Source organism: Ceratotherium simum, chromosome 3 (genome assembly GCF_057802395.1).
Source record: "Ceratotherium simum simum isolate JZ-2026a chromosome 3, ASM5780239v1, whole genome shotgun sequence".
NCBI lineage: Eukaryota > Metazoa > Chordata > Mammalia > Perissodactyla > Rhinocerotidae > Ceratotherium > Ceratotherium simum.
The window spans coordinates 22,033,000-22,050,114 of NC_141902.1; positions in this window are offsets into that span (position 1 = coordinate 22,033,000).

The window sequence follows — 17,115 nt, forward strand, 5'->3', positions numbered from 1 at the left end:
TCATGTGACTTTGGCTGGTTGGTTAACATTAGTATTCTCTAAGTTTCACTTAAGGCATTATTGTATTCAGGAAACTTCTCTGACCTTGGTCTTTTCCCAGGTCTGACTTAAGGTGGTTCATGTTCATCATCCCATAGCAAGTTGTGCTTCCCTTCACATTGCAGTTTGTCATTTAATTGTCTATATCCCCCACTGGATCACAGATTTCATTATGGCATAAAGCCATACCTCCTTGTTTGTCATTGTGTCCTTGGTTGCCTACTATAGAGCTTGTAGGCTATCCGCAAAACGCACACACACTATGTCACTAGTCATTGTGAAATTTGTGATATATGTGTATATATATTAATTCCAACAATAAATCTTTCGTGTTTTCCCAGTTGCAAACACATTAAGATTTGTAAAGAGAAGACGCAAACACAGGGTTACCTTGTCACTGTAAATCATCACATTGGCCTAACATTTTTAGGATACTAGAGAATCACTTCTATAGCTATTTTTAACTGCAAATACATTTTCCAATAACATATCCAAAATTTAATATAATACACATGTAATATTAATATAATATAGATAATGGCTATAATATGAATATTAGAGTGCTCCAGGACTTAGTCCTTCATCCTTATTCCCTTCTTGTCCATCATTCTTTTGATTTTTGTAAAGAATCTCATTATTTAAATACTGCATCAGTTATTTATTGCTCTGTAATGAGTCACCCCAAACTTTGGTGGTATAAAACAACAACAATTTATTATCTTTCCTGGTTCTGTGGGTTGACCGTATGGTTACTCTCCTGGTGACCCCGGCTCACTCATGCAGCTGCATTCAGCTGGAAGGTGGTTGGAAGGTCCAAGATGGTCTCATACACAGATCTAGCAGTTGGTTCTGGCTGTCAGCAGGATGGCGTGGTTCTCTCCTTGCTGTCTCTCAGCCTGCTATGGGTCAGAGGGCTTCCTTACATGGCAGTTTCAGGCCACTGTTCTAAGAGAGTGAGAGGGAAAGCTGAAGGGCCTGTATAGACCTAGCCTCAGAAGTCATATCATCCCTTCCGCCACAATCTATTGGTCATAGCAAGTCACAAGAGCAATGCACCTTCAAGAAATGGGAAAATAGATTTCACTCCTTGAGGGAGGGAGAACAAAGTCATATTACAAAGGTACAGGCAAACTAGGACAGGATGAATGTGTCTATATTTTGCAATCCACAGGAAAAAGAAAAAAACAATCTATATGGCAATGATTTCGAAAATTTTTTCTTCTGCCCACACATCTTTATTAGGTTTAGACTTGTATATATCTGACTTCCAACTTAATATATCCACACGGACATCTAAAATGAATGTGTCCAAAGACAAGGTAAGGAAAATAACAGATGTAATTGATAGTCATTGGGTGAGTTTTAGAAAAGGCTTTTTGGGTATTCCCAGAATTTAAGAAAGTGAATGGTTCTAATGATGGGTAACAAATCCCTTAGGAAGTCGGATGACGGGTCATTGTGTGATTTGGGGCATTTAACCCAAAAAGTGTTCAAATAATTAATGAAGTTATCATAATAAACATCTTCTGTTCCTATCAACTTATTCATGTAAGCAAATTTGTCAGTGTTCACATCTATAAAGAAACAAAACAAACAAAATTTCAAAAAAGAATACAAGAAAATAAAATAAAAAATAAATTAAATGAACATGTCCAAAATTAAACCTGTCATCTTTCCTGCTCTGGAAAACTGCTCCACCTACCACCCTCCCCATCCCAATTAATGGGAAATCCATCCCTCTAGATGCTCTGGCAAAATCCTTGATGTCGCCCTTGTCTAGAGTGGCTGTATAATTTATCATCCAAACTGGGACTCATTTGGAAGAGAAAACAAAAGTAAAAAATAATTGAAATTATATAATTTTTGAAATAAGTATTTTTCGACGGACTATTTGACTTTATCAAGGATCTAGAAAAGATTTTATTTAAAACTACTTTCGCAAATAACATTTTCCTAAAATAAAATTAACATATATCTTTATATTAAAAAAATATAAAATAGCAATTTTGAATTGCTGATATAGTCAATGGATTCTTCTCTGTACACTATAATATCTTTAAACTAGAAAAATACTATATCCACAAGTGCCAAGGTACATAGGAAGCTCAGAGAAAATTCTGTTAAATGGAGATATCTCAATTCTAATTTTTTTCATTAAAGTACATACACGGTTCATTTTAAATACGCCACAAGTGCTTTCTTTTTGCTTCCATCAAGAGGACCTTTATTTGATGAATATTTTCACAATAAAAAAAAATTGCCAAATAATTTTTTCTACATATGACTCTTTTGAGTGTTTCACCAAATTTAAATGCTACAAATCCATAGAACTTTGCAATTTCATTCCACTGGCGCAGAATATATATATATCCAATTAAAAATAGGAGATCTATGAAATGAATCTTTCCACATTTGGGATATTGCAAAGTGAAATTGTCAAATTTCAAAATGAAATCAAAGGGGCCAGCCCAGTGGCATAGCGGTTAAGTGCGTGTGCTCCGCTGCGGCAGCCTGGGGTTCCAACCCCGGGCATGCACCGACACACCGCTTGTCAAGCCATGCTGTGGTGGCCTCCCATGTAAAGTGGAGGAAGATGGGCATGGATGTTAGCCCAGGACCACTGATTCCTCAGCAAAAAGAGGAGGATTGGCAATGGATGTTAACTCAGGGTTAATCTTTCTCACAAAACAACAACAACAACAAAAAACCAGAATGAAATCATATACCTCATTTGACCTGTCATCACTTATATTGTTCTGTTATCCCTTTGTTTTTATAGAGATAAATTTGAAACTCTTTCTGTTTTCAGGATTTAGTTTTAATAATTAGCTGTAATTCATTAAAATCTTTCATAGCTGAAGGTTTTTTTTTTTTTAGATTTTCTTATTACTGAACGCTTCAATTAAAAATTTCCAACTTATTCTGAGTGAAAATCAACTAACATTTAGCGGATTCACTCAGAAAAAGTTCATTGTCATGTAGAACACTTAGTAGTACATCAAAGAATCAGATATGGGATACACTGCCTTGCTAAGGTTTCTTTATTATTTTTCTTTAAATTAAACATCAGCTTTATAGCTCAGTTTTTCTGTGTGTGTGTGTATAAATTATTTGTAAATTTTGACAACTTCCAATTTGATCTTTAGAACATTACCACAAATTTGGACTCAATTTTGAATTATGTATGTCCGGCAATCAATTTCAATACATTTCTACCTCATAAGGATCTTAATTAGTAAGAATATTATTTTTTTCATTATGATCATGATACTGGATTCCCCAAAATTTGCATTCAAATTTTCACTACAAAACAAATTATTTTATCTTTATTGTTGCACTTATTCAGTGGCATTTGAAATAATGTTAGAAATTTCACCTTCAAAGAAATGAAATTTTAAAAGCTTTACTTTGAACTAGATGAATAAAGTAATTAAACCATTGCTAAGTTAACTGGTTTTCTATTTGAAGAATCTGATGACACTCATCTAGCACCAGCATCACTTAATTATTCACAAAACTCTTCAACTGTTGGACCACAGAAAACTTGAAATGGAAAATGAGCAAAAATAATTTAAAATAGTGAACATTGATCTAAATGAAAAGTCATTCTTCATTTAGTAATCTATAAACCTGCATTTGGCAAGTGCACTTGTAAAACTATTTTGGGGGACAATCTTCTTCAAAAAACAACTCACTAGAATTAGACACTGATGTTTCTTCATCAGACTTTTGTCTTCTGTTTTTCGTGTGACCTATGGTATCATTCATACCCCCATGGAAGATGGCAAATGTCAACAACAGTTTGTGTAGTTTGTATATATATATATTTTGTGTGTGTGAGGAAGACCAGCCCTGAGCTAACATCCGATGCCAATCTTCCTCTTTTATGCTGAGGAAGACTGGCCCTGGGCTAACATCTGTGCCCATCTTCCTCTACTTTATATGGGATGCCGCCACAGCATGGCTTAACAAGAGGTGCGTCGGTGTGCGCCCTGGATCCGAGCCGGCGAACCCCGGGCCGCTGCAGCGGAGTGCACACAATTCACCGCTTGTGCCACCGGGCCGACCCCTAGTTTACATATTTATCATCAACTTTCTTGAGGAATGGACACTCAGTTCTCTTTTTTTAAAATTATTAAATATGAATTTAGTGATGTTTTACTTTAGTGAAGCCAAAAGAATTTTATTGCAAACAATTACAAAAATGTTATAAAAAAATCTTTAGATTTATGCCATACAATATATGATATAAAATAATACAATATGTGATAAAAACCACTGTAGCAAGAATGCTCAGATTCTTTTCTATACAGGACTAGTCAGTTTCTAATTCCCCCTTATATTTCATAAGTCATTGTGCCATTAACACTGCCACCTGGTGATCTAGTGGCATTGTGTATCTCACGGGCCCGGTGGGCTCAACTGGCTAGTACACCAAGTGGTCAGCAGGAATGACAGTGCTGAATGCCTGTGCTCACTAGAGAGCATGAGCGTTTCTTTTTATAAGGGAGCACACTTCATTTTGTCAGAGGGGCACAGAGTCGTCTCTTCTCTTCACCCCACACCCAATCCATCAGTACCCCCTGTTTTCTCTACCTTCAAAATATATCCAAAATCTGACCATACCCATGAACTCCTTGCTACCTCTCTGCTTCAAGTAACCATTGTATTTAGCCGAGATTCCTGCAATAGCCTCTTACTTGTTCCTCTTGCTTTACCTTTCTCCTTCAAGAGTCTAGACTCCATGTAGCAGTCAAGCGATATTTTTAAAATTTAAGTGAGTATCTTTCATTCCTCTGTTAGAAACCCTGCCTTGGCTCCCTAGTTAGCTCAGAGTAACAGCCAGAATCCTTATCTGGACCTCCAAAACCCTGCTCCATCCGGCCCCGTCACCCCTCCGCACTCTTCTCCCACTTGTCCATTCCTCTCTTGCTCCAGCCACGGAGGACTCATTGATGGTCCCCAAATACTCTCAGCATCTTCTCATCTGAGGGCCTTTCCTCTCACTGGTTCTTCTATCTGGACTGCTTCCTCCCCAGACAGCCTCTTGTCAAAATTTCCTCACTTTATTCCAGAATGCAAATTCAAATTTCACCTCCTCAGGGAGGTAGGTTTGTCTGACCTTCCCATTTAATGCTGCCATCTGAACACAGCCCTGCCTTAATACTGACCCTCTGTACTCTGCTCCATTTTTCCCTCTTTTCCACTGTACTATCAATCAGTGTCTATATACTATATGATTACAGTATTGACCAGTCTAGCCTGTCATGCTGCTATCACACTATGAACAAAGACCTCAATTGCTTAAAACACTTTATTTCCAGGGATTGACTGAGGCTGTGCTTCAGTGTCTCTTCCATTCTGAACATTCCATGCTGAATTGCCTGTCTCTTGGTAGAGAGAAAAGAGAGACAACAGAAGCTTCTGCTTAGAAATAGCACCCATCACTCCCAGTGATATTTCATTAGCTAAAACAAGTAAAACGGCCAAGCCTGAGGTAAAAAATGTAGGCAGTAAAATCCTCCCATAGAAAGAGGCTTAACACTAGTTAATGTTTATTATTTATTGTCTGTTTCTCCCATCAGCACCGCCAGGGCAGGCCTTTGTATCTGTCGTGCTTGGTTTTTTCCTCTGATAAATATTAAGTACCTAGAACAGAGCTTGGCACATAGTAGCTATTAAGTCAAATTTTATTGAATAAATGAATGAGTGAAAATGCATTGTTTATTATGTGGTTTTGCATTTCCATAACCATCTAATGTCTTTTAGAATTGCCACAGTTAAGGTAAATACAATCTGTCTTATTTAAAAAAAAATTGTAACCTTATATAATCACAATCTATCGTTGATAATTAACTTCCAATGAGGATATAAAAATATGGAGGAGAATATGAACGACATTCCAATGATAAGTGGATGAGGGGCCCCTTGCTGGTTCTGTAGCTTTGTAACTGGCTACTTGGCCTCAGACATGTTTCCTTTGCTAACAGAATCCCTATAGCAATGTGCTTAACCCTAAGTGGGGTGTCATGATTAGTCTAGGCCAATAATGGCACATCTTTTCTTCTCTTACCCCTTGCAGAGATTGTTCTTCCTAAAGAGGAGGTTTGCCAAGGACATCTGGAAATTAATTTGCTCCCTAATGAAAGAAAGTGTTGTATAGACTGTCTTTTTCAGCCCTCCTTTCCCTCTCTTCCTGCTTGGAGGCTGTTGGTTGAAGATGACATGCCTGGAGCTATGGCAGCCATTTTGGAACCATGAGGTGACAAATATGAGGGTGAAAACAAACACATGGAGAATGAAGGATTAGAGCAATGGAAAGAACCAGTGTCTTTATCACATCGCTGAGCTGTCAAAACAATCTGCACTTGCCAGCCAGAATTCTTGGCAAGCAAATAATGCGTGTACTTAAGCAGTGGTTCAAGACACTGTAATCTAGATACTTTGTTCTCGTAGCTGAATGCATACTGAGACAGATCAGTTGGGTAAAAAATCATAAACAAATATCACAACATCTCACAGTACAGTAACATGTTTCAAAAACATCTGAAATAAGTAAAGAACACAGATTAAAAGAGTAACTTTGGAATATTGCCAGTATGTTTGATATGGTCAAATGATAGAACGTAAACTGATTTGACTAAATACAAATGAGGAAAGAACTTTATGAAATAATTAACTTGATTTTTACCTACATTGACCCAGAGAAAAAGTTGGAATATTTTTTGTCAACCAGCTGTTTTGAAATCACATAGATTCAGCCATAAATTGAAACATTCTATCCCATGATTCATCACCATATTAATGTGGAAATACAAAATATATAGTAATTATTTTACTATCTGTCCACCATACAAGTTTGAATTTGAAAGGGTTTAGTACTAATTCGGGGCTAAATATGGTTTTATAATTTCATAGATAATGGGACATACCTTTGGAAGCATCTGGCAAGCAACATGGGACTTTGAGTATTAATGTATCACCTGTGGAAAATGGATGTTTTGCTCCAAATCCAGGAAGACATTGTGGGTTTCAGAAGGAGCCATAAGAACCTGAGGAGCTAGGTTTGCTCCTATGGGAAGGTAAGTTAGCAACATGAGAAAGGGAATAAATGGATTCATATTGAAGCGAAAGGTGTATTAGTTATGAATTCATTTGCTAGTAGATAGACAATTCTACTACCACAGCTTAAATAAGGTTTTATTTGTCTCATGACACAGGAAGTTAAAGGGTGGGAAATTCAAGACTGCGGTGATGGTTCAGTGATGCCGTCAGGAATTAAAGCTGTTTCCATCTTCTGCTCCTCCATCCTTATTATGCATTTATTAACCTTTGTATTTCCTGTCTCAGAGTTGAAGAACAGAATTTTCACACTATGTCAGCATTCCTGGGCAGAGGAACGGTAAGGACTAAGCTTCGCTAGGTTCTGCCTTTTGATTTGGGGAAGGAAACGCTGGACTTCTGATATCTTGTTGGCCAGAACTGTGTCACAAGCCCAACCCTGGCGGCAAAGTAGAGTGGAAATTGAGTATTTTCACTTTCTAGCCTTTCCAGTAGAATAATTTAAGGGGGAAAAGAATCACAAATGGGTTCTAGAGACTCAATAAGAATGTGATTATATGAAAAACAGTTATTATTTTTTTATGGTCTCTCTTGTCTGGAGCTGAAAAGGACCTATAAATCGTCATAAATATGGAGGGAAGAAGAGTCTCCTCTTTCTACCAGGCCAGACTCATTCTCCCTGCCCTCAAACCATTCCTTTCCTCCATTTCTCCTATACGTATGTTACTCATCTTCAGGGTCAACTACATAATTTGTGGTACCCAGCCCAGAATGAAGGTGCAGGGCCCTGACCAAGTCAGGAAGTCAATCTCCCATTCTGATGGGACTACTACCCCAACCCATGGTGATGGGTGACCCCCCAAGGGGTTGCAGCCTCTGCATTGGGACACACTTTACCTGGATTGGAAGTGGGCAAGAAGCTTCTACTGAACTGCCACTGACTCTTCTAGTTCTTTCTAGTCCCAGTTATGCCTGTGTGTAGTCATGGTTCCCTAGCCTGACTGTCACCTTCTTGGGTGGTTGCAGCTATACCTTTCAGTGTTCTTAGCTTCACCCCAGGGCTGAGCCCTTGGTAGATCCCTGACACATCATTAATTGCTTCTGTCCCTTGTCCTTGTCTACAGCAGGGGATCTCTTAACGGTAGTCACAATCCTGCTACCTAGTGGCCAGCAGTGAAGTCCTGCCCTATATTGTAGAGATAAATGTTTGGCACAAAGAATTTTCCAAAGGTCCTCTTCATGCTCCAGGGCAACCTTCTCCCTGGGGACCGTATGACCAAGGCTTCATCGGGGGCTTAAGGCCACACCCAGCATCCCCAGTTCAAGAAGGACTGTAGAGACAGAACTCGCTTTCTCCCTCCTACCCTTAGACTTAGTTTCTTCTTTAATTCCTATTACAAGCTGGTGCCTAACATTGTCTATTCTCTGTGCAGTGTCGTATACAGAGAAATAGCTCAACAATCAAAAAGTAATTAAAAGCAATCCCACCTTTTGCTGATAATTCTTGAAAAAGGTCCAAGGGATTTAATGCATAATTCATATCAATATCTTCACACTCTGCCATTGCTCCCAAAACCTCTGCGTCCACATTTTATAATCCACATCCTCCAAAAACTCTTATAGAAACACATTTTACTTGGCTCTTGGAATCTTCACTGTCTCCCTCACTCTATTAGATTTTCATGTTTATTTTTCTTTGAGTGTAAATGTAATTTCTCCTAATCTCCTTACCCCAGTGATATTCCCTCCACCCTACAAGACGCGCATAGAAAGGCCTAGGGACATCTCTGTCCAGCTCAAAATTGCCTTTTGAAGTTTGAAGAGACAGAGAGAACTAAAAGATAGAGAAAGACTTTGCTTTTTGGGGAGAGTGGAGGGAGAAGATTGAAACCTTCATAATTGGGTATTTTTTACAATCCCATCTCTCATGATTCTCTGAGAATCACTGCCCATGCCTGCCTGGACTTCCTTCCCCCAGACAAGGGAGAGATCCGTCTCACTGACTACACACGGAACTGTGCTTGGGGGCGGAGAGCCAAGATTGGTTTTTGTTTATCATTGGAAAGAGCTCAAGGTACTTAGTTTTAAGCTGCACTGAATCTAGTATCATTCATCTGTTTATGTTCTTTTACAAAAGCCTTTAAAAATTCAGCGCAGAACAACAACAACAACACAAAAGTAAATTGTCCTTTGATTCCGTAATGGCTTTTATTCCCCAGAACTGCAGTGTGCAAATAAAGGAAAGCAAATTATGTTCTGAATTAAACTTCTCTTGCTCCAGCTAGGCTGAGTCACCTTTGACGTTCCATTTTTTGAACAGAACCGGCCACACATCGAGAGCTATTTTAAAAGATGTCACACACAAACTTGCAAACTTTAGGAAGTTCTACTGCAGGCAAGTCATCTAAAGGAAGATACCTGAGCTGAATTTAGCTATATATTTCCCTAGGCTTCAGTTCCCTCCCAAATCTATTGGTATCTCCAGTAGCATCCAGAATATTAAAGTGCAGTCATTATAGATGCAGGCCTCTCTGGCCCTTTTGGATGCACCACAGATGGCAAGATGCAATCAGAGGGAGAAGCTAAATGCATTAAATGTCTCCTTGCAAATATCTCATGGTAGGGAGATAAGTAAATGGTAAGCAATTTTTCAGTAAACTGCTTCAGAATGCTTCTTAGGCTTTCAAATAGCCAAGGACACAAGCAAGAGCCTATAGTCCTAAAAACTTAAGTATGTCCACAGCAGATTCAGAAAGAATGCTATCTGTGGAGGGTGATAGAGAATGTACGTAATTGACATTAAGCAGAAGACCTAAAAATTAGTGTTGTACATCTCTGTGCTCTTTCCATAGAATTTGTTTTTTCAATGAATGCTAGACATGAAGGCATCCTTAGGGCTGCAACTGACTGTACGTCCGAGCTGTACAGTCAGTAGCAGCTTCCAAATTTCTCTAGAGGAGGAACCTGGGGCATCAGCCTAGGAAGAGGACACATGGAGTTAGAGCACGTATCTGGAAACTGTCCATTTGCAAGTACACTGGTTTTATTTAGATAATGTAAATACTTAGGGTATCTAGGAAAACGCTGATACAGGTTATTGGAGGAGAAAGAGCTGTCTAGTGTCCTTCCAAGCCACATCTGCCTTGGTGCCTTATCTACACAGAGTCTAATCTTCCAAAGAGTGAAGTTATCATTCTAAAATATTTCTGAGAAAGAAATACTCACTTTCAACATTTGGAAACGAACCTGCAGAGGAAGCCATGGAATCAACTGGACACCTCTCATTCTTTTGGCGGCTTAAGGGAGGCAGTTTGGTGTATAGCTTGGGGCATGGAATTTAGAGTCAGGGAGACTTGTTTTCAAATCCCAGTCCCACCATTCATTTGCTGTTTGACCTTGGGTAAGCCACCTTGGGTAAGTCTCTCTGACTCTCAGATCCTTTATTTGTAAGTAACCTACTGCCTAGTATTCTGTGAATCAAGATGGTACACGCATAGTTCTAAGACATTGCTTGGCACCTTGGAGGTGCTTTGAAATAGTAGCTATTATTATTAATATCATCATCAACGTTATTCTTATTTGAATATCTTAGTCTAATATCTGCCCCCATATGTTGCCCCTCAATGTATTATCCTCATTCATTGACTTAACAAAAAATAATTGAGTCTTTATCTTGACCCAGGCCTTGTCATAGGTCATGAAGACACCAAGTTGAGAAGTTGACGATTTGACAAAGCCGAAAGACTTGCACATGGATTTCTAACAATAATCTGGTAATTCTGTACAAAGTGCTAGGTGCCCTGAGGAGGAGGCTCTGAATCCAGACTGTGGGGAGTGGGGTAGGTTTCATATAAGAGATGACATATCTTAGCTGGTTCTATAGGATGAATAGAAGTTCATTAGCTAGGGAGTAGGATGGGGAGTGGAGAATTCCAGACAAAGACAAGAACGGTGTGCGTAAGGGAAAATAGGTTTAGAAGTACAAAGTCTTTTAGAGTAATTAATCCTAAGAAACCAAAGCATAGGTTTAAGGAAAGGGAGATGGTTGGGATAGGAGAGGAGTTAGCAGGGTATGAATGTGAATTATAGTCAGAAACCTAGTACAGCCGACGGGTTCATGCTTACTCTGTGTGCACTGCAGAGCTAGCGGGAGGTTTCTAAGCCAGGAAATGTGTTTTGGAAAGATAATTCTGGTATGTTGTGAAGGGTTTATGTGGGAGAAATATGAGATGAGATGCAGGGACACCAAGGAGAAAATTATTGCAATTAGGAGGCATTTTAGGACAGAGGCAGTGGAAGCAGAGAGAGGAAGGTGTATTTCCGGGATAGAAAGGCAGAACTCGGAAGTGAAAATATTTATCCCTCACGGCAGAGTCTCCTTCAAACATTCTAAGATAACTGTTGTGGGTTTTCTCAACCTTCTGTTTGTCAAACCAAACATCTCCCACCCCTTTAATTGTTTCAGTTTAGAGATACCTTGTCTTCCCTAGCATACTTTTTGTGAGTAATCTAAATCTGTCATTTTCCTCCTTTGAAATGAGGTGCTGAATTGAAACCCATACTTTAAATATAGCCTCATCAGCCCCCACAAACCAGACACTGTATATCTATTAATTTGTTATAAAATGTCATTATCTTTTTAAAGGTCTTGTCATAATCTTGGCATCATTTGAACTTGTGGTCAACTAATACCCCCGGATCTTTTTTGCTTTAACTGTTGTTATGACACCTTTAAGCACTTGATTTGCAAGGTTTCTGCTTGTCCACGTAATCTGATATTTTGACTGGCTGACTTAGTTGCTCAGGTGTCTGGGAAAATTCCTGGAAGATTATATTTTAAAATAGCTTATGTTGTTAAATAAGAGAGAGTGATTTATGAAGAACCACATCTATTAAGCTGTTTGGTAAGCTGTTGGTGTGGGCCTCTGCAGAGTAAGTCATGATTCAAAATATTTATCTTAAATCTGGTGTTCAAGGTGCCTAGCTCTGGAATCTTCCCCACCCTCACACCTAGACAAGCTATTTTACAATAGAGGAGTTTGGGGGGGAAATAGGGAATCTGTCTTAAAAAAAACATTTGGACTTCATTTGGTTCACAGATCATCAACAAATTCATCCATAATTTCTCATCAACCTACATCATCTGTGCAAACACAAGATGGCATAACGATAATTCATGTGAAAAAAAAAACTACATCTTTTTATTGATAAACTCACAATGTAGCATTGGGCAGATCATCCCCTCAGTGCCCTAGTTTCCACATCTGTCAAAGAGGAAAGACAACAATAAAAATAGTAACATCATAGGGTCAATATGAAGATTAATCATATTTGTAAGTACATTAGAATTCTGCCAGGCTTATAAAAAGCACTATCTAGCAAGCATGATGTAAATGTTTGTTAACTAAATAAGTATCATTTTCTCCCCTCACTATTGCTTCCATCACTTATGCCCCCGTGGAGAAGAGTGAAGACCTCACTCATATTCTCTGTTCTCTAGCTTACCCTCAGCTGACTAAGAATATTTGCTCATTCATCAAGAAACAATTATTAATCACCTACTATATTCTAGACACTGTGTTTAACTTGTGCTTATAAAAGATTAATAAGACATGATCTTTGCTTGAAAAATCTGGAGTCCAATGGTTTTAACAAATGCTTAAACCACCAATTATAGCACCGGCCACATGGACAAATCAGTGATTTTCAACCTGTGAAGTTATTATAAGTACTTGGGCATTTATCTGCACTTACATATTTTCTCAAAAAATAGATATTAGGAGTATGACTGTTGCATGTGGTAGGGGGTTGGGGACTGTAATGCACTTTATCCTAAAAATAAGTCCTTAAAAATATAGGCACTATTGATCTCCTAGAAACAGTTGAGATCTAGAAACAGTTGAGAATTACTGGGTGCATGGGTGACCAGAATGCAGGGGGAATAAAGCCAGCACCAAACTGAAGGTGGGTAGTGTTTATGAGAGTATTTGTGCATTGTGGAAGTTATCTTTGAAAGACTGTTTCAGACATTGTCATCTCAATCCTTTTTTGCAATGAGCTAATAAACATAAATATGTAACTCTATCCACATTTAACTGTGCATATTTGACACACACATCAATAAAACACCTTTTCTTATCTGTGCCCTCCAGCACCCCACACATAAACCAGAAGTCAAGTGGCATTGTGGAAACATTGATCTTTCACTACCCTACTATGGTCATTCCAAACATTTCCAATCGTTCTTCATCGATAAGGCTATTATGAGTCAATTCACCTTGCAGGACTCTATTCTTACTAGGAAGATAACTGAAATGGTTTGACTAGCTGTCCAGCATTCTTTCCTGCCTAGATCCAAAGCTAATTGTACTTATTTCAAACACAGCAGAAGATGAAGGTGGTATAATAAGGCTGCAGCCAACCGCTGTCTCAGCTCAGGGGAACTTAAACTGCTTCTATTCAGGACCACTCCCTTTCCTCCATTACCCCTCCTGCTCTTGGGATTACAGATGTTCTGGAACACTGCAGGGTAAATTGCAGCGATAAATTGGACAGGGCCAAGGCAGGTCTGCAGGCACAGAAGGGCACCACAGTCACTGGGACTTCACTGGGTGCAGCGGGGCCGCCCATGAAGACCAGTGCTCCCCCGCAGCAGATGGGAAGGAGTCCAGTTGAAGCCTTGGCTGCGGGCTTTGCATAGATCTCATTGGAGTGAAGGCTGGATGCTCTGCAAGTTATGGCATGGTGTCCACAGAGCTTTTGAGCACACCAAAAATATCCCCACTGGGAGTAACTTGGCTGAAACATCTCTCATTCCTGTATGAACCCTGCAGATTCACCACGTTTCTAAAAATGCTTATCTTCTATCCTCTTCTCTCAAATACATTGCCTCCATTTTTATGCTTTGGACATTGAGGTGTCTAAAATAATGTGTTTGAAATAATGAGTCTGCAAAACAAACTCTCATATTTATAAAACTCAAAAAATACATTTTACCAGTCCTAACATTGCCCACTATGATGAATGGTTAGACTAGTAATCTTATTATAGTCTCATAAAAGGTTAGTATTAGGCTCTGTAAATAAGCAGACAAAAGGGGATTGAGCTGTAGTTGCTACAGATGTAAAGACAACGGAAAACGTCTCAAGTTTAGGGGAGAAGAGAAGAGTCCAGAACGGGGTGGAAAAGAGATTGCAAAGCTGAGCCAGTAGTGCAGAATCTCTTAATTTGCCTTAAACGTAACCACCCTCTAAATGACTTCCTTGCTGGCAGGTATGTTTTGCTTTTGTTTTGTTTTGTTTTGTTTGTTTCTAATTCTATCGGAAGATATTTTCCATGGAAACATATTTCTGGCTATTAATCGGAAATCAGTGGTAAAGCAAGTTTCACTTTGCTGAACGTATTGATTCTATAAAACGAAAGCTACTCGTATATACATGTGGCCAGGGCAAAGGGCACTCGGCCAGGAGTCAGGCTTGTTTCTTTGGAAACCGCCTTTCTTGGCCCTTTCAAATCCAACAGGGTTGAAAAGGAACAGGGGTGTTCTTTAGCTTCGCACAAACTCACAGCCATTTTGCTGACAAGAAAGCCGTGCCGCTTCCTGATGTGTCTTTGTTCGAGCGATAGCAGGCCCATTGAAACCTCCTGATGGAACTCATTGGAAATAATAGGCCCCATTATCTTCACTGGCAATGCTGCCATGAGAGCTTCAAAAACTGAAATAATGACAGCACATATTGGACGTATAGTAGAAAGGCATAGCGTGATTATGGGCAATTTCTGCTCTTTTCTACCCACCTCAGTGGATGAGGAGGGGGCAGTGGGGCAAGGCTGGAATGCACGAGAAAGGGGCATTTCATCTCTCTGCTCTTTTGGGAGGTTTGTATCTTTTGAATTTAAATGCTTTGCCTTAAATAATTTGTGAAAATAAAATATCAATTTCAGAATCGCTTCAGAAACCGGAGTTTGGAAGTAACGGGTTCTTTAATTTAGTGTTGAAATACTGTCCTATTTGGTTAGTTGGTAGGGCTGCCGCTACGGAACTGGTATGATATTTCTACCTGGGAGACAGCAAGTGCAGTAACACAGGGTGACCTGGGACTCAGTTGAGAGGACAGTTTCTGTGAGGTCACAAAGTTCTTCCTTTCCCCAGGTCTGCTGTCTCTGTAACCCAGATATTCCCAGCAAATCTGCTTTTGTGGAGTTGTGAGGAGCAAATGGGAAGGGGATAGACCTGAAAGGGGGGAAAACCTCAGCCCCTAGAAAAACACACGGGGCCAGGAACAGCCTTATCGGACTGTGAGAAATTACCAGGAGAAAACCTCCCCAGAGGGCTCAATGACAGCAGAGTAGGAAAGGGCTCCCTCAGGGGGAGACCAGGCTCTATTTCATTAAAGGGGGAAAAAAAGGGAATATTTCCTTTTTGAGAACCTTTGTTTTTGTCACTTGTTATTATCTCTATGTTTTCAGAAATGAAATGTCTTAAAACCACCAACCGACACGCACAGACATTATTTTTTTCATTTGAAACAACTCTAAAGAACACAGCGTGTCGTGTACATCACCCTTGGGGCTTATATTTAATATAAGAACAAGATGGTCTCCTGCTTCCCTGGTGCCTGACGTGAGCTGGGGAGAGGCTCGCGCGGTAACAGCATCGTCTGGCTGTGGTGGGAAAATGAGAAGTTACAAGAAGGAAAAGGATGTCTAATAGAAACTGCCCACAAATCTGTCCAACGGTTGAGGCTAGCAGGTACATTCCCCCAGTCCCAGGCAGTGAATATTGAGAAGCAACTCAAGGAGCTCATTGAAACTTATATCCATACAGGACGTCAACAACCTCTCCCGACTCATCCTTCTTCTGGCATACGCTTTTCTATATTCAATCTGGCGTGTGAATACTTCCTTCAAGGGACTCAGTCCAGGTGGCAATGTTATTTTATCTGAGAGATGTTACCCCTTGGGAGAGGGTGGCAGTACGCTTTACCAGCGTGCATGATCAAATGCGTGCACGCACAAATGCCACACGGGCCCCACCTTGTCACACTAACCCACAGAGAGGCCTGAACCAGCAAAAGGCAAGTGATGATTCTCTGGGCCGCTGAGTGGCGTCTATGCAACTAGTCTGTGCAACTACAGTAAAAGCTCCTTCAGCGCCATGAGGGTTCTGTCTCCGTGCCGGGCCCCTAATGGATGCTCCATAGATATTTCTGAACTGAACTGTCGACCGGACATAAAAATCATTGCTACTAAAAGTAAAATGTGAGAAGATTTCAAGAAAAAAATTATTGTTTATATTTACAGCTTCTTAAATTACGTGATTTTTGCCTTTCTAAAATCTCTTAGAAGTGGAAATCAAAGCCAGAATTTCATTATATTTATTAAACTCTCTCTTATTCTCTTCAGCCTGCTATACAAAAATACAAGAGACTGGGCAGCCCATAAACAACAAAAATTTGTTTCTCTCAGTTCTGGAGGCTGGGAAGTCCAAGATCAAGGTACCAGCAGATTAGGTGTCTAGTGAGGACCTGCTTCCTGATTCATAGAAGGCACCTTCTTTCTGTGTCCTCACATGGTGGAAGGGTCTAGGGGGCTCTGTGGGGTCTCTTTTATAAGGACACTCATCCCATTCCTGAAGGCTCCACCCTCGTGACCGAATCACCTCCCAAATGCCCCGCCTCCTAATAGCATCACCTTGAGGATTCGGATTTCAACACATGAATTTGGGGGAACACAAACATTCAAATCACAGCAAACTGCAAATAAAATTTCTTCTCTTCCCTTTGAATCTGGCAAGGTACTTTACTCTCAGATCATTTCACCATTACACGTGCTTCCCCCAAATGATTTCTCTCAACAGCAACTCTTCTCGTCTATTATGCTTGTTATATCCCCTTATTTTGTGGGGGGGAGTGGGTGTGTGGGTAACATTTATTTATTTCCTTATTTATGTGTTTGTTTATCCTTTATGCAAAAACGCTGGCTAGCTGGATTGAAAGTCTTAATAGTCAATAG